Below are 19922 nucleotides of genomic sequence, written 5' to 3' on the forward strand. Positions count from 1 at the left end.
TTTGCTTATTTAATTCAGGGAGCCTAATATAGTGTGTTTGTTCACCACACATAGCACATACTTTAAACCCGCTGTAAGGACAACTAACACAACTACATGTAGATTAAACATTTCTTGTGCATATGCATCATATGTTTTGACTCCTTTATCAAACAATATATGTAGATCATCAACCAAAGGTGCAAGGAACACATAAATATCGTTTCCTGGTGTTCCCAATATCAATAACAAAAGCATGATAAACTTTCTCTTCATACACAATCATGGTGGAAGGTTGTAAACGTCAGTATAAATAGGCCATACACTATGATTCCTATTTCCTCTATTCACATCAACACCATCAGCCAAAATGCCTAGCTGCAAATTTATCATCTATGGCAGCCCATGTTGGTGAATCTTTTGGGTGACGTAAAACACCGATATCCACCTTTATGTCATTTGCATGACATGTTAAATCTTTTTCAAAAGTCGTTGAATGAATCAGTCGTTTCATTTGTGGAGTTATTGGAAAGTACCACATCACTTTTGCTAGAATATTATTGTAATGTAATACCCAAAAATTCAAGCCAATTTAAAACTTTTTAAACAACCCAAAAACCATTAATTATTACAAACTTGTTTTCAAAATGTATAATATCAGAGTATCCCAGAAACATAGTCATAAAAAGTGAGGAGTTGTATGATCACGCCTTTGCCTTGCCACGATCCCCTGATGTACCTGAAACAATAAACTGAAACTGTAAGCCCGAAAGCTTAGTGAGTTACCCCCAAAATACTGATACAGATACAGTCCACATAAACATATCATAATAAACTGAACAGAACAACACATAACGGCTCCACAGCCCCACAGCCTCTAATACCCACGAGCCCACAGTACGAGTCTTCCTTAGCTCGTAACTGGAATGCTCCCGACCCCACAGTATGAGTTTGGAATGCCTACCGAGCCCTCAACTCGTATCTGGAATGCTCCCGAGTCCTTAGTATGAGTCTGGAATGCCTACCGGGCCCTCAGCTCATATCTGGAATACTCTCGAGTCCTTAATAGGAGTCTGGAATGCCTACCGGGCCCTCAGATCTTATCTAGAATACTCTAGGGTTTGTTGGCTACCGCACGGAGCAGTACAACCTCAACCCATCCCACATAACATGTCGACATGTATCATAACTAATGCACATACAAATAATCATACAGTATCACAGGTAGTCCTACAGATCTACCTGACTAGCATATCAACTGGTATACATCACTAACTCAAACTCAACATATCAATAACTACTAGGATATCAAATCTAATGGGCCGGCCTTGGTGCCTTAGACCCCTTAGTAAAGTGAGGATAACTCACGTGACACTGCTGAAGTGCCGCTGATACCACTCCAGCTGTTGGTTGACAGGTTCCCGAACTGTCAACATCAAACAATACCCAATTAATAATTAGGTCCCAAGCTCAAAGTCCAACTCATACTCCAAAAGCCCCAAAAGTCAAGTAATGGGCCAAGGCCCAACATATGGCCCAATTTTCCAAATTGGGCCCAGACCTATACATGGTCTTTCCTTAAGGCCCATCCAATTAGTGCAGTCCAATTCCCATGGCCCAATATCACATAATCGTAAGGGCCCAATTATGGCCCAATTTTCCAAATTGGGTCCAACCCCTCATATGGGCCTTACCCTAAAGCCCATCACATATTGTAGTCCACATGATCATTCTTGGATGGTCCATTAATAATCCAATTACCAAAGCCCAATAGAATGGCCCAACACAAAGCCTAAGTGAAATCAGGGTTCCACATAAATTGATGATTAGGGTTAAGTGTTCCTACTTAACCCATTAAGGGCTTAATCCATTAAGGACTTAATCCATTAAGTCTATTATTGCCTTAGAGAAATTTCCTAATGATTGTAATTTAATATTTCAAGTTGATAATCAATTAATAGCTTAGGTTTATTAAATAATTCCTACGTGGTCCCGAGAAATCCCAAAATTAGGGTTTCATGGCATTAGGGTTTTCCAAACCGTAATTTGGGCTTCCACTCAAATATTAGCCCATTAATCAAATGGTTGGGCCTCTTGGTCACTTTGGGCCTTATTGGGTCGATTAGGGCTTTATTGGTCCCACTTTGGTTCTTTCGGCCCATTAGGGTTTAGCAGCCTCTTGTCCAAACATCCAAACGAGTCCAAAAATGCAACGAGGCACACCGCCACCCGACATGGCGGCCGGTGGCGGCAGGAAGCGGCAGCCACCACCTCACGGTGGTGGTTTCAAGTTTTCTATTATTATTCTGACATTGATTACAGTTTACAACCCAAACTGAATAGCACACTCACACACTAATCTAAAACATACACACACACACGCTAATAAACACACATACACACACAAGCAAAAACACCCACCGCAACCCTTTGTCGATCTTGAAGGAGGTTGACGGCGGCAGTAGGAGCGGAGATGGCAACAGCTCTCATTAGTGGTGGTGGTTATGCATCGGAAGGAATGAGAAGAAGGGGAACAATCGGGTCAGCAGCAACGTCAGCCACGCAGCAATGAACAAGATAGTTCATCGGCCTTCGGCGGTCACTCGATGCCCACAGCGACTCCAGTAGCAGCACTGAGGCGGTGAAGAACATGGCTAGGCGGCAACGGTGTTGACAGCGCCAACGATAGACGAATTGGCATCAGCAAGATCTGAACAACGTAGAAGAAGAGCGATTGGAGCGCTCTTGACCTCGTTGGAACAGTCCAACAGCGGCGAAGAAGCGATGATCGGTCCTCGTGACCATACGAGACCCTAGTGGGGGATTTCTTACGGTGTACAGCGAGGGTACACGTTCTGGGTCAGCGTTTTGTTCGGCCGCTAGGGTGAGGCAGTGTCTACAGTAGGGTTGTAAGGGTTTTGTGGCGTATGTGATGGATATGCGGGTGGATTCCGAGAGGCCGAGGTCAGTTGAGGAGGTTCCGATAGTGAGTGAGTTCCCGGATGTATTTCCGGAGGAGTTGCCGGGTGTGCCTCCTGTGAGGCAAGTGGAGTTCAGTATCGATTTGGTTCTGGGGGCCGCGCCTCTCGCCAAGGTGCCTTATCGACTTGCACCTCTAGAGATGCAAGAGTTATCCTCGCAGCTTCAGGAGCTGCTGGGAAAGGGGTTTATTCGGCCGAGCAGCTCGTCGTGGGGAGCGCCTATCCTGTTTCTCAAGAAGAAGGATGGTTCACACCGGATGTGCATTGATTACCGGGAGTTGAACAAGCTGACGGGGGACTTTGTGGTATACTGTGATGCATCGATCTTGGGGTTGGGAGCGGTGCTGATGCAGAGAGGGCATGTGATAGCATACGCATCGAGGCAGCTGAAACCTCATGAGACGAGGTATCCCACCCATGATCTAGAGCTAGGGGCAGTGGTGTTCGCCCTCAAGATTTGGCGTCACTATCTGTATGGGGTTCGGTGTACGATATACACGGACCATAAGAGCCTGAAGTATTTGATGGATCATCCCAACCTAAATATGCGGCAGAGGAGGTGGTTGGATGTGGTCAAGGATTATGATTGTGAGATTCTATACCATCCGGGCAAGGCTAATGTGGTAGCTGACGCCCTGAGTCGCAGGGCGGAGAGCGCCCCATTGCGAGGTGTATGTTTACGATTGACCGTGATGGCTCCGGTGTTGGACACCATTCGTGGAGCACAGGCTGAGGCCGTGAGATCGGAGAACCAGAAGAGAGAGCGAATTGTTGGGTTGGTATCGGAGTTCGTTACTGATGGTCGGGGGCTTATGACTTTTCAAGGGCGTATATGGGTACCGTTTGTGGGAGGGGCGCATACCATTTTGATGGAAGAGGCTCATCGGTCGAAATTCTCGATCCATCCTAGGGCCACTAAGATGTATTTGGACCTGAGGAGGGAGTATTGGTGGCCCTGTATGAAGAGGGATGTTGCCTGGTTTGTTGAGAGGTGCTTAACCTGCCGTAGGGTTAAGGCCGAGCACCAGAGACCGCATGGTAAGTTGCAGCCGTTGGAGGTTCCCGAATGGAAGTGGGAACAGATTACCATGGATTTTATCACCAAATTGCCAAGGACTGCTACGAGAGTCGATGCAATTTGGGTGATTGTGGACAGTTTGACAAAGAGCGCCCACTTTATTGCTATTAGTGAGAGCTCCTCCGCAGAAGTTTCATGAGGAGTTGGGTACTAGGCTGCATTTTAGTACCGCATATCACCCCCAGACAGACGGACAGAGTGAGCGGACGATTCAGACGCTCGAGGACATGCTCCAAGCATATGTGTTGGATTTCGGGGGGAGTTAGGATACGTACTTGCCCTTGGCAGAGTTTTCCTAAAACAACAGCCATCATTCGAGCATTGGTATGCCGCCCTTTGATCTGTTGTATGGGAGGAGGTGTCGGACCCCCATTTGCTGGGGAGAGGTCGGACAGCGTGTGATGGGCAGTACAGAGATCGTGCTTCAGACGACAGAGCAGATCCAGCAGGTCAGACAGAGGTTGTTGACCGCTCAGAGTCGTCGGAAGAGTTATGCGGACAGACGCCGGTCCGAGCTTGAGTTTCAGGTCGGCGACTTTGTGCTCCTGAAGGTCTCTCCTTGGAAAGGAGTGATTCGATTCAGGAAGAGGGGAAAGTTGGGGCCCCGATATATTAGTCCATTCCAGGTGGTCGCGAGGGTAGGCAGGGTAGCCTATCGTTTGGAATTGCCAGCAGAGTTGGGGCAGATTCACGACACTTTCCACGTGTCACAATTGCGGAAGTGTATAGATGATGAGTCGGCAGTGGTTCCATTAGAGGATACTCAGGTGGATGCGAGCCTGATTTATGCTGAGAGACCAGTGGCAATCAGAGATCGGAAAATCAAGGTTCTGAGGAACAAGGAGGTACCCTTGGTTTCGGTTCAGTGGCAGCATCGGAAGGGGTCCGAGATGACTTGGGAGCCGGAGCGTGAGATGCGTGAGCAGCATCCGAAGTTATTTGTAGAGCGAGACTTCGAGGGAGAAGTCTAGTTCTAGTAGGGGAGAATTGTAACAGCCCGGATTCCCAGGTATTATTCATTCTTATATTTTTGGTGATTTGTGAGGAGACTCGGCGAGTTGGAGCCCAAACTCGCCGAGTATGATCGCGGCTATGGGCACGGGTTCGCGTCTGGACTCGGCGAGTCCACGCGGTTTAGTGAAACCCTAATTCCCTAGGTTTGGAGCCTATTTAAGGGCACTTATAGCCTCTCATTGCTGCTACCAGTCCCTTGAGAGAACCCTAAGAGAGCTAAATTGTTTTGGGAGAGAGGAAGTCACTTTTGGGCCCTTGTATTCCTTGTTTAGCAAGAAGAAGGTGGCAAGAGCAAGGAGGAGGTGAGATTCCAGCAGATCCAGAGTCCAGAGGCTTCATTTTGAGGTAATAGTTCGAACCTCCTTCAGTTTTAGGGTTGATCTTTAGAGTTAGGGTTTTCTAACCCCTTTGGAGAGTGATTATGTGAAGCAAATGGTCCCTCTTCGAGTTTGTGCCTTGGATCTGGACTCAAAGAGGTCCAGAGACCCTAACCCTTGGAGCTTTTTGGGTTATTATGGAGTTATTGGACCTAGGTTGTCATTTTTGGGACCAAATCTCCTTTTGATGCCTTGTGGGGGTTATACAAGCATCAAGTTTCGAACTTTACGTGACATTCATGCTTGGGAAGGCCAGATCTATGGTTTGGGGAAACAGATCTGACCTCAGAAGGTCAATAGAGTTTCTGCATGGCATGAACTCGCCGAGTTTTTCTTGAGACTCGGCGAGTAGGGTTGGCGTTTCACGTAAATTGTTCAGCGAGTAGACTCGCCGGGTTGGGGGATGACCCAGTGACTCAGGGAGAGTCAATAGGGGGCTGAGTCAAGCCGGAACTCGCCGAGTTGTTCTTGAGACTCGGCGAGTTGAGTCGTGGTGGCCCCGCGATTCTTGCCAGGTGGAACTCGTCGAGTTAGGGAAGTACTCGACGTGTCAAGAGAGGATCCGAGGGAGTCAGTGAACACGTATAGACTCGCCGAGTCCGGTCAAACTTGACCGTTGACCATTGACCAGAGTTGACCAGTGTTGACTTGATAGGGTTAGTCAACATTAGTTGTGAAAGTGTTAAGTAGAGGTATATTGTGTTATAGGAGCATTATAGCTTGGGGGATCGAGCGAGAGTGATTTTCGGGATTTGCGAGTTATCGAGATACGCGAGGTCAGTCTTCTCACTATACTTTACCTTGAGTAGGTAATCAGAGTTATGTGACAGAGTATTTGTATGCTATATGTATGTTATGTGTTGTACTGCATTTATTTCTATGTGATTTATGTTGTGCATGTTTATAGAGTTGGAACCGGAAGGTTCACAGAGTTAGAACCAGAGGGTTCACAGAGTAAGGTCCACGGACCCACAGAGTTATAGCCTCGAGTGGCTAATATGTGTTATGTGTGGTATTTTGGGGAACTCACTAAGCTTTGTGCTTACAGTGTTTGGTGTTATTTGTTTCAGGTACTAGTGATGACCGTGGGAAGGCGCCGGCTTGATCAGTACACACACGCGGGATTTTTATGTTATGAGATCTTGGGATTTTTATATGGCATCGATTGAGTTTCAAACATTGATGTTTTTATGAATATTAAATGAATTATGTTTTTATAAAATGCGAAAAATTGTTTTGAAATTTACGGTGTTACACATACATCACTAACTCTAACTCAACATATCAATAACTACTAGGATATCAAATCTAATGGGCCGGCCTTGGTGCCTTAGACCCCTTAGTATAGTGAGGATAACTCACCTGACACTGCTGAAGTCCCGCTGATACCACTCCAGCTGCTGGTTGACAGGTTCCCGAACTGTCAACATCAAACGATACCCAATTAATAATTGGGTCCCAAGCTCAAAGTCCAACTCATACTCCAAAAGCCCCAAAAGTCAAGTAATGGGCCAAGGCCCAACATATGGCCCAATTTTCCAAATTGGGCCCAGAACTATACATGGCCTTTCCTTAAGGCCCATCCAATTAGTCCAGTCCAATTCCCATGGCCCAATATTACATAATCGTAAGGGCCCAATTATGGCCCATCTATGGCCCAATTTTCCAAATTGGGCCCAACCCCTCATATGGGCCTTACCCTAAAGCCCATCACTTATTCTAGTCCATATGATTATTCTTGGATGGTCCATTAATAATCCAATTACCAAAGCCCGATAGAATGGCCCAACACAAAGCCTAAGTGAAATTAGGGTTTCACATAAATTGATGATTAGGGTTAAGTGTTCCTACTTAACCCATTAAGGACTTAATCCATTAAGTCTATTATTTCCTTAGAGAAATTTCCTAATGATTGTAATTTAATATTTCAAGTTGATAATCAATTAATAGCTTAGGTTTATTAAATAATTCCTACGTGGTCCCGAGAAATCCCAAAATTAGGGTTTCATGGCATTAGGGTTTTCCAAACCCTAATTTGGGCTTCCACTCAAATATTAGCCCATTAATCAAATGGTTGGGCCTCTTGGTCACTTTGGGTGTTATTGGGTCGATTAGGGCTTTATTGGTCCCACTTTGGTTCTTTCAGCCCATTAGGGTTTAGTAGCCTCTTGTCCAAACATCCAAACGAGTCCAAAAATGCAACGAGGCACACCGCCACCCGACATGGCGGCTGGTGGCGGCAGGAGGCGGCAGCCACCACCTCACGGTGGTGGTTTCAAGTTTTCTATTACTATTCCGACATTGATTACAGTTTACAACCCAAACTGAATAGCACACTCACACACTAATCTAAAACATACACACACACACACGCTAATAAACACACACACACACACAAGCAAAAACACCCACCGCAACCCTTTGTCGATCTTGAAAGAGGTTGACGGCGGCAGTAGGAGCGGAGATGGCAACAACTCTCATTAGTGGTGGTGGTTATGCATAGGAAGGAAGGAGAAGAAGGGGAACAATCGGGTCAGCAGCAACGTCATCCACGCAGCAGTGAACAAGATAGTTCATCGGCCTTCGGCGATCACTCGATGCCCATAGCGACTCCAGTAGCAGCACTGAGGCGGTGAAGAACATGGCTAGGCGGCAACGGTGTTGACGGCGCCAACGATAGACGAATGGGCATCAGCAAGATCTGAACAACGTAGAAGAAGAGCGATTGGAGCACTCTTGACCTCGTCGGAACAGTCCAACAGCAGCGAAGAAGCGATGCTCGGTCCTCGTTGGCAACTCCGACTCCAACAACGAAAGTGCAGCGGCGATTGGAGGTAAAAGCAACCCGACAACAACGAAGGATCACCCGTTGCCCCCTCCCCCTGGTGGTCTTCGGCTTCTCCGGTCATGGCGGCTGGATTCATTGGTCTCGGTTCGCCTGAACAAGCCACATGGTGGTGGCGCCGGAGTTGAGAAATGGAAGATTGCGGCCGGTTGAAGATGAGAGGGAGGTATAAGGGGAAGGTGACGGCTGGAAATAGAGTTAGGGTTTAGAGAGAGTAGCGATGGGTTTTATACCCGGATTCTTTTGAATCTTTCCCATAACAACACAAATGGGCCCTCCTTGCCATATTTCTTTCAAAAACTGATACCTAATTTACTATTTCGACCCCTCCTTCGGAAAATCCTTACTAATCGAGTCCAATATTTACTTTTTAACCCCCGCTTCCATAATTTCTTTTATATTAAGCCTCCAGAGGTCCAAATATTGACATTTAGCTTCCCGAACCAACACTCCTCCAATTATCATTCGATTTTGGGCTATAATAAAATACAACAATAATAAAATTACTTCCCGGGACTCCTTTACTATTTAATTACTCCATTAAAATTGGGATGTTACAACTCTCCCCCACTTAAATTTGATTTCATCCTCGAAATTGTTTCTTATCATCCCTTACACACCAAACAACTTGAACTATTTGGCTACAATCATGAACATAACCCTAGCCTTTTCAAGTCAATCATAGTCAACCCTCACATTTAATCAATCTGAAATCAGGAGTCTCGAGATGATCTGGCTTCCTGACAGACTGCTCATACTGAATCATCTATAACATCCCCCACTGACACATATCACAATACTGTCCGCTTTGGGCTCCCTACGTGAAAATTGAAATCACAGACCCAATTATCCCTACAGGTCACTTAGCCTAACCCAAGCAATCTATTATTCCGTCCGTATTTGCAACCCAACATAATTACCAATACTGCCTAAAAGCGGAAACTGCCCGCACACTGATCTACCTAAAGCAGTATGTTGTCACATGACTGCTTTCTAAAATCTACCGAGACCTCCCTTGTCTCCATACGTTCACCAATCATCTGACATACCGGGTCCCGGCCCAGTCGTGGAGCTAAAGGAATCCCACATAGTTGCCTCACACGACTCCCAAACGAAATCCTTTCCTGGAACTAGTTGCCACTAGTTATCATGTTACTCAAGCTCTAATAACCTTCTGATCTAAATGATCGGGTCCAAGCGTTAAATCCTGACGTCACCAAATCCAACGCTAAAAGTGATTGCTACACCCACAGACTTACATCACTCTAGCACTATCTGCTGCTAGTGAATGCTACGGCTACCCCCGCAGTCTTACAAAACTTTCCATATGACCTAATCGCTAGTGAATGCTACGGCTACCCCCGCAATCTTACAACACTTTCCATACCGGCCGAATACACATTCGACCTAACACATAACTGAACGAAATCCATGGCTAGAATCCCAACCTGATTCCCCAAGCTCTGCTATCAAGCACTGAGAAGATGCGGTACACATGATGGGGAGTTTTACCGAACTCCCAACTCACACAGATCTCAAACCGTCAACCACTTGGGCTGCCTTTCTTCCTGACAAGGAGGCGGAACTTATCCCAATTTCAAAACCACTCCCGCTTATGTATCCCGGGGGTAACTCTCCCCCACTTAGATTCGACTAAGCCTTCACAATGCATGAAAAATCGAGAATTCTCGATCCTTCACTTTCCAACGATCGATCTGATGACAACCAGACCTTTCCAACTGGTACTCCTTTACTAGCCATGATCACACGCTTCTAAAAACTAGATGAACACTTCTGGACCCCCGTGAAACCAACATTCCCTAATGCTTGAATGATCCCACACTCAAATCTTGAAGACCAAAAGACAGATACTCCAACTAATGTCTCAACAACGAGCTACTTCCCTTGGTGCTTTCCCCGCCAATCAATAATGCTTACTAAAACCACTGAATCCTGACCATGCTGAATAACCATCATGTGGGACCCTGTCCGCAGACCTCCCATATAATACCCTTCTTCCCAAGCGCTCCACAAATCTCCTGCTCTCGGCTTTAGAAATCATAACATTCAGGGTTTCGCACCCTGACTTACTCACCAACTCAAACATCCACAGCTGAACTGCAATTAACCTTTTCCCTAAACCGGGCTACAACTACTCCTAAGACATAGTCTACAATCCCTAGAGTGAAATAGATCACACAATCAATCCTTACCATCCGATACAAGAGATCCAAGGAAAATCGGATCTCACAAGATACTTATGTCACCTTGACCCACCTGCGCTCACCAGCACCGAACTATTGTCACAAATCCCGACGACCAACAAACTCCAAGTTGAAATACAACCTGATCCTGGGGTCACAAACCTGCTCAATCCTTCGAGCTCAGAAACTGAAAGGACATGACCTTTCCCTAAAAAGCAACATTCCAGTCCATCAATTTGCCATTCTACTTCCAGCTGCAAAACCCCAGCTAAACATAATCGTCACTCCTTTCCGGAGTCCCTGCGACTCACATTTCAGCCTCGAGCAAAACCCCCGAAGCCTCAAATCAAGAAACGCATCTGCTAGACTCTCCCGCTTAACCCACGGACTGTAACACGTACAGAACACCTCTCTGATTCCAAATAACTGCATCCCTCTACTCATCAGAATATGCTCCTATAACAAGTCCCGGTACTAGAAAGCTAGTCCAGCTCCTCCCCATGTCGTTGTTACAGTTTCTATAGCTGTTGCGGCAACCGTCTCGGCAATGGCTGCATAGCGCTCATTGAAATACTCAACCATGACGGTCTTGATAGACCCAAACATCTTCGACAACTATTCCCTGACGACCCCGATCACCTCCCCCGAGATGATCTCACTAACGCGGTCCTCTGATAATGTTGGCCTATCCCGGCTGCCAGCTCCAGATCTTGACCCGGATCCGGTCTCAAGACGTCTCGTAACCACCATTCTGACAATACATCAAAGAGATCTCTGATAATCCATACAATAACGGGGAACCTACTCCCAACCAAACCCTAGGGGTTGTGACTTCCTTGCTTCGTGTATGGGTCATGTGCTTTCAGTAGTATGGGCCCCTACTACCTTCCACACCTACCCATATTTGTCTCAAGTATCACCACAACACCCTAACACTATACAAAACATGACGAGCACTCAATCCTCACTCCTAGAGGAATGCTAAATATCTCATAACTAGCCTCCCTGCCTCACACAACCCACCCATCCATGAAACTTCCACCAACCCCGCAGTACTAGTGTAAGCTTGCCATACATAACGCTGGACCCTATAGACTTTCGAATATCCAATCCTACCCTAAGCTCCTAATCAAACAAGAACATAACATAAGGCCAAATCAAACATTCTTAGGCTATAAGATCTTAATTATGTAGAACCGTGATACATACACTAAGAAACTACATTAATGATGTCAATCTCATATAAAGGAAACCCTAGTCTAGCAGGCATCATGCAATCAGACAATTTTATCATGCAATTCCTAAAGATCCCTAGCCTAGTACTAACATGTTGTTCTAACATATCTCATAATCAAATAACTTGTATGGTATTTTGGGGTCTACTTACTGGCTTTGGCTGATCGTACACCCTGCATCATCCTTTACTCATTTGAAAACCTTTTTGAAAAATCATTTTGAAAATCCTTTCCTTGATTTGAGACTGGAGTTACACGAGTGTTCCTCCAATTCACTCAAACCAAGGCTTTGATACCAACTTGTAACACCCAAAAATTCAAGTCAATTTAAAACTTTTTAAACAACCCCAAAACCATTAGTTATTACAAACTTGTTTTCAAAATGTATAATATCAGAGTATCCCAGAAACATAGTCATAAAAAGTGAGGAGTCGTACGATCACGCCTTTGCCTTGCCACGATCCCCTGATGTACCAGAAACAATAAACTGAAACTTTAAGCCCGAAAGCTTAGTGAGTTACCCCCAAAATACTGATACACATACAGTCCACATAAACATATCATAACAAACTAAACATAATAGCACATAACGGGTCTACAGCCCCACAGACTGTAATAACCACGAGCCCACAGTACGAGTCTCCCTTAGCCCGTAACTGGAATGCTCCCGAGCCCACAGTACGAGTCTGGAATGCCTACCGGGCCCTCAATTCGTATTTGGAATGCTCCCGAGTCCTCAGTATGAGTCTGGAATGCCTACCGGACCCTCAGCTCATATCTGGAATACTCTCGGGTCCTTACTATGAGCCTGGAATGCCTACCGGGTCCTCAGCTCTTATCAAGAATACTCTAGGGTCTGTTGGCTACCGCACGGAGCAGTACAACCTCAACCCATCCCATATAACATGTCGACATGTATCATAACTAATGCACATACAAAAAATCATACAGTATCACAGGTAGTCCTACAGATCTACCCGACTAGCATATCAACTGGCATACTGTAACAGCCCGGATTCCCAGGTATTATTCATTCTTATATTTTTGGTGATTTGTGAAGAGACTCGGTGAGTTGGAGCCCAAACTCGCCGAGTATGATCGCGGCTATGGGCACGGGTTCGCGTCTGGACTCGGCGAGTCCATGCTGTTTAGTGAAACCCTAATTCCCTAGGTTTGGAGCCTATTTAAGGGCACTTATAGCCTCTCATTGCTGCTACCAGTCCCTTGAGAGAACCCTAAGAGAGCTAAATCATTTTGGGAGAGAGGAAGTCACTTTTGGGCCCTTGTATTCCTTGTTTAGCAAGAAGAAGGTGGCAAGAGCAAGGAGGAGGTGAGATTCCAGCAGATCCAGAGTCCAGAGGCTTCATTTTGAGGTAATAGTTCGAACCTCCTTCAGTTTTAGGGTTGATCTTTAGAGTTAGGGTTTTCTAACCCCTTTGGAGAGTGATTATGTGAAGCAAATGGTCCCTCTTCGAGTTTGTGCCTTGGATCTGGACTCAAAGAGGTCCAGAGACCCTAACCCTTGGAGCTTTTTGGGTTATTATGGAGTTATTGGACCTAGGTTGTCATTTTTTGGGACCAAATCTCCTTTTGATGCCTTGTGGGGGTTATACAAGCATCAAGTTTCGAACTTTACGTGACATTCATGCTTAGGAAGGCCAGATCTATGGTTTGGGGAAGCAGATCTGACCTCAGAAGGTCAATAGAGTTTGTGCATGGCATGAACTCACCAAGTTGTTCTTGAGACTCGGCGAGTAGGGTTGGGGTTTCACATAAATTGTTCAGTGAGTAGACTCATCGGGTTGGGGGATGACCCAGTGAGTCAGGGAGAGTCAATAGGGGGTTGAGTCAAGCCGGAACTCGCCGAGTTGTTCTTGAGACTCGGCGAGTTGAGTCGTGGTGGCCCCACGATTCTTGCCAGGTGGAACTCGTTCAGTTAGGGAAGTACACGACGTGTCAAGAGAGGATCCGAGGGAGTCAGTGAACACGTATAGACTCGCCGAGTCGCTCTAGTTCAATCGCCGAGTCCAGTCAAAGTTGACCGTTGACCATTGACCAGAGTTGACCAGTGTTGACTTGATAGGGTTAGTCAACCTTAGTTGTGAAAGTGTTAATTAGAGGTATATTGTGTTATAAGAGGATTATAGCTGGGGGGATCGAGCGAGTGTGATTTCCGGGATTCGCGAGTTATCGAGATACACGAGGTGAGTCTTCTCACTATACGTTACCTTGAGTAGGTAATCAGAGTTATGTGACTGAGTATTTGTATGCTATATGTATGTTATGTGTTGTACTGCATTATTTCTATGTGATTTATGTTGTGCATGTTTATAGAGTTGGAACCGGAAGGTTCACAGAGTTAGAACCAAACAGTGCACAAAGTAGGGTCCACGGACCCACAGAGTTATAGCCTTGTGTGGCTAATATGTGTTATGTGTGGTATTTGGGGAATTCACTAAGCTTTGTGCTTACAGTGTTTGGTGTTATTTGTTTCAGGTACTAGTGATGACCGTGGGAAGGCGCCGGCTTGATCAGTACACACATGAGATTTTTATGTTATGAGATCTTGGGATTTTTATATGGCATGGATTGAGTTTCAAACATTGATGTTTTTATGAATATTAAATGAATTATGTTTTTATAAAATGCGAAAAATTGTTTTGAAATTTACGGTGTTACAAGTTGGTATCAGAGCCTTGGTTTGAGGGATTCGACTACACCTTCGGGCGTATTTGAACTCAAACTGAAGATTTGAGAAGTATTTTCAAAAAAAAAAGTAAAAGATTTTTGGAAAAACACAGAGCAGAGTTGTGTGTACGATCAGTCGGCGCCCGAACGGTGATTTCCCAAAATACCCTCATGTTATGTGATATTGATATTGATATGATGTATTCTCATGCTAGAGTAGGGTAGGTACTCCTATTAGGACTAGAGTGGCCTGATTTGTGATGCCTTAGCCTATGGAGAGGTGAGCTGCTATGAGATGCTTGAGAGTGAGTAGGTAGCAGCGAGGGGCTTATGAGAGATCTGTTAGAGAGTGGATTATGCATAATAGAGTACTTGGAACTTGGGATCCGAAGAGGAGGACTTGGGGTGTATTCTGATACGGTGCGGATCTATGGTTTGGGGAAGCAGATCTGACCTCAGAAGGTCAATAGAGTTTCTGCATGGCATGAACTCGCCGAGTTGTTCTTGAGACTCGGCGAGTAGGGTTGGGGTTTCACGTAAATTGTTCAGCGAGTAGACTCGCCGGGTTGGGGGATGACCCAGTGAGTCAGGAAGAGTCAATAGGGGGCTGAGTCAAGCCGGAACTCGCCGAGTTGTTCTTGAGACTCAGCGAGTTGAGTCGTGGTGGCCCCGCGATTCTTGCCACGTGGAACTCGTCGAGTTAGGGAAGTACTTGACGTGTCAAGAGAGGATCCGAGGGAGTCAATGAACACGTATAGACTCGCCGAGTCGCTCTAGTGCACTCGCCGAGTCCGGTCAAAGTTGACCGTTGACCATTGACCAGAGTTGACCAGTGTTGACTTGATAGGGTTACTCAACCTTAGTTGTGAAAGTGTTAATTAGAGGTATATTGTGTTATAGGAGGATTATAGCTTGGGGGATCGAGCGAGAGTGATTTCCGGGATTCGCGAGTTATCGAGATACGCGAGGTGAGTCTTCTCACCATACTTTACCTTGAGTAGGTAATCAGAGTTATGTGACAGAGTATTTGTATGCTATATGTATGTTATGTGTTGTACTGCATTATTTCTATGTGATTTATGTTGTGCATGTTTATAGAGTTGGAACCGGAAGGTTCACAGAGTTAGAACCAGAGGGTTCATAGAGTAAGGTCCACGGACCCACAGAGTTATAGCCTCGAGTGGCTAATATGTTTTATGTGTGGTATTTTGGGGAACTCACTAAACTTTGTGCTTACAGTGTTTGGTGTTATTTGTTTCAGGTACTAGTGATGACCGTGCGAAGGTGCCGGCTTGATCAGTACACACACACGGGATTTTTATGTTATGAGATCTTGGGATTTTTATATGGCATGGATTGAGTTTCAAACATTGATGTTTTTATGAATATTAAATGAATTATGTTTTTATAAAATGCGAAAATTTGTTTTCAAATTTACGGTGTTACACATACATCACTAACTCAAACTCAACATATCAATAACTACTAGGATATCAAATCTAATGGGCCGGCCTTGGTGCCTTAGACCCCTTAGTATAGTGAGGGTAACTCACCTGACACTGCTGAAGTCCCGCTGATACCACTCCAGCTGCTGGTTGACAGGTTCCCGAACTGTCAACATCAAACAATACCTAATTAATAATTGGGTCCCAAGCTCAAAGTCCAACTCATACTCCAAAAGCCCCAAAAGTCAAGTAATGGGCCAAGGCCCAACATATGGACCAATTTTCCAAATTGGGCCCAGACCTATACATGGTCTTTCCTTAAGGCCCATCCAATTAGTCCAGTCCAATTCCCATGGCCCAATATCACATAATCGTAAGGGCCCAATTATGGCCCATCTATGGCCCAATTTTCCAAATTAGGCCCAACCCCTCATATGGGCCTTACCCTAAAGCCCATCACATATTCTAGTCCATATGATCATTCTTGGATGGTCCATTAATAATCCAATTACCAAAGCCCAATAGAATGGCCCAACACAAAGCCTAAGTGAAATTAGGGTTTCACATAAATTGATGATTAGGGTTAAGTGTTCCTACTTAACCCATTAAGGGCTTAATCCATTAAGGACTTAATCCATTAAGTCTATTATTGCCTTAGAGTAATTTACTAATGATTTTAATTTAATATTTCAAGTTGATAATCAATTAATAGCTTAGGTTTATTAAATAATTCCTACGTGGTCCCGAGAAATCCCAAAATTAGGGTTTCATGGCATTAGGGTTTTCCAAACCCAAATTTGGGCTTTCACTCAAATATTAGCCCATTAATCAAATAGTTGGGCCTCTTGGTCACTTTGGGCCTTATTGGGTCGATTAGGGCTTTATTGGTCCTACTTTGGTTCTTTCGGCCCATTAGGGATTAGCAGCCTCTTCTCCAAACATCCAAACGAGTCCAAAAATGCAATGAGGCACACCGCCACCTGACATGGCGGCAGGAGGCGGCAGCCACCACCTCACGGTGGTGGTTTCAAGTTTTCTATTATTATTCTGAAATTGATTACAATTTACAACCCAAACTGAATAGCACACTCACACACTAATCTAAAACATACACACACACGCTAATAAACACACACACACACAAGCAAAAACACCGACCGCAGCCCTTTGTCGATCTTGAAGGAGGTTAACGGCGGTAGTCGGAGCGGAGATGGCAACAACTCTCATTAGTGGTGGTGGTTATGCATCGGCAAGAAGGAGATGAAGGGGAACGATCGGGTCAGTAGCAACGTCAGCCACGCAGCAGCGAACAAGATAGTTCATCGGCCTCCGGCGGTCACTCGATGCCCAAAGCGACTCCAGTAGCAGCACTGAGGCGGCAATGGTGTTGACGGCGCCAGCGATAGACGAATGGGCATCAGCAGGATCTGAACAATGTAGAAGAAGAGCGATTGGAGCGCTCTTGACCTCGTCGGAACAGTCCAACAGCGGCGAAGAAACGATGCTCGGTCCTCGTTGGCAACTCCGACTCCAACAACAAAAGTGCAGCAGCGACTGGAGGTAAAAGCAACCCGACAGCAACGAAGGATCACCCGCTGCCCCCTCCCGCCGGTGGTCTTTGGCTTCTCCGGTCATCACGACTGGATTCATTGGTCTCGGTTGGCCTGAACAAGCCACATGGTGGTGGTACCGGAGTTGAGAGATAGAAGATTGCGGCCGGTTGAAGATGAGAGGGAGGTATAAGGGGAAGGTGACGGCTGGAAATAGAGTTAGGGTTTAGAGAGACTAGCGATGGGTTTTATACCCGGATTCTTTTGAATCTTTCCCATAACAACACAAATGGTCCCTCCTTGCCATATTTCTTTCAAAAACTGATACCTACTTTATTATTTCGACCCCTCCTTCTGAAAATCCTTACTAATCAAGTCCAACATTTACTTTTTAACCCCCGCTTCCATAATTTCTTTTATATTAAGCCTCCAGAGGTCCAAATATTTACATTTAGCTTCCCGAACCAACACTCCTCCAATTATCATTCGATTTTGGGCTATAATAAAATACAAAAATAATAAAATTACTTCCCGGGACTCCTTCTTTACTATTTAATTACTCCATTAAAATATGGATGTTACATGTAAATTTTAATTTTTTTTCTTCACCCACCTTCCATCTTCATTTACCACATGTGGGACATACTATCGTGTCTTCGTATTCGTTCCTGTAAAGTATATAGTTAATGGAACATGCATGTATCTTTATACACCTTGAACCCATTGCCTTGAATGCTTTCTTGCCCTCATATGTACTATTTTACATTTTGTTTCCTTCTGGTAACATATTTTTGATCAACACTAATAATTATGTAAAGTATTTATCGTATACTCCATACTTACTCATCAAGTTGAGTAGTTGTATTATTGCAGATAACTTTGTAAAGTTAGGGCACCCTCTATATAGGGGCTTCTCAACATCATCTATTAGTTCTCTGAACTTGTCAGGGTCCTAATGAAATTATCTTTTGTAGCTTCAACCATCTCCACTGTTTATGCAGCATATGTTGGCATTTCTCTTGTGAAGTATGTGAATTCAACAACGTATGATGTTTCCATGGAAAAATCCTCTTTATAAACACATTTACTTGGTGGTTCCTCTTTTTCTCCATGTTTAGTCTAGGTCGTGTAGGTTTGATCAATTCCATTACCGAATAGGTGAGTATCAACCACATCAATTGAGCGAGATATGTGTTTTACACACCTTATACGTGGACATGAAATTTTCTATCTTTTTTTTGGTATCTAAAGGATTGATATTCCTAGAAATCTTGTAATTGCGTACTGCGTATTTTAAAAATTCAGCGACACCTTTTATATAAGTCTCTGTGTTTCTATATGATCCCATCCAAGACTTATCCATTTTGATGCTACAATAGTCATACATGAATTCAATAAGTAAGATCAGCTGTTCATTTATGTTTTTTTATCAAACAGTTGGTGTACATACAGGAAAACAACACAATATAATAAACAAATCCAATACATAAAAACCAAATCAACGTAAACTGTAGATTATAGCGTATATGCATAGTAATTAAATTCGTTATCAAACCAAATAAAAATAACTCTTATGTTGAGGGTTTTTTTATGTCCTTGAAGAACTTATACAAATGTGATGTATGCCTACCTGTATAAATATCTAGTAGAAGTTATTCTGTATTAACAATAATTTGTAGCGACCAGAGAATGCTTCAATGAAAATTTATATTGGATGAATATTCATATTCAGTCAATGCGTATGGATCATCAACAATATATCAAAAAAAGGAAATTATATATTGAGAAAGGAAATTACTTACTGATAAAGGAAATTACTTAATGATATTATCTAGTGTGTGATAGAATTAACAAACATGTAATTTATCAAAAATTAAAAAAATGTTGTAAGTGGGGTTCGAAACCACAATCATCCAGAATATATATGCGGTAAATCTGTCTACATTGACCAACTAGGCTACATTTTATTACATAATATATTTGGTTATGATAAAAGGAAACTATAATAATTATTAATATGATGCAAAAGTTGAACCAATGAGCCAAAATACGTATACATTTCATCAAACTCATCTATTGTAGCAACAATTTTGGAAATAGAAACAAATGAAAAAATACCTCGACTTCCACTCACTGTCAAAGACCTTTCTTTAAGTTGTTTACTTAATCTCCTGACTTCAAAAAAAGACAACTATACCCATGCTTGCTGTAACACACGGAATTCAGGTATGTTACCTTTTATCCCTTGGGTTAAGATTTATTTTGCATCAGAGTCCCCTCCATATGTTGGGTGCACATATGTGTATGCTAAGCGTACATGGGTTTTATGGACGTGGACTTCAAACACATACCTTGGGTGTACTAAGGTGTACACGGGGCGTATGTGGCCAGAGACAAAGACCCTAATCTTAGAGCATGAGACCTATTTAAGCTCATCTATGAAATTTGGATCTCACCCTTATCAACCTCCACTGCTTGTTATCATCCCTTAAACCCTAGTTTGCTAGTGAGTGTGATCCTTGATCA

This window comes from Lactuca sativa, chromosome 4 (genome assembly GCF_002870075.4).
Source record: "Lactuca sativa cultivar Salinas chromosome 4, Lsat_Salinas_v11, whole genome shotgun sequence".
NCBI classification, from domain to species: domain Eukaryota; kingdom Viridiplantae; phylum Streptophyta; class Magnoliopsida; order Asterales; family Asteraceae; genus Lactuca; species Lactuca sativa.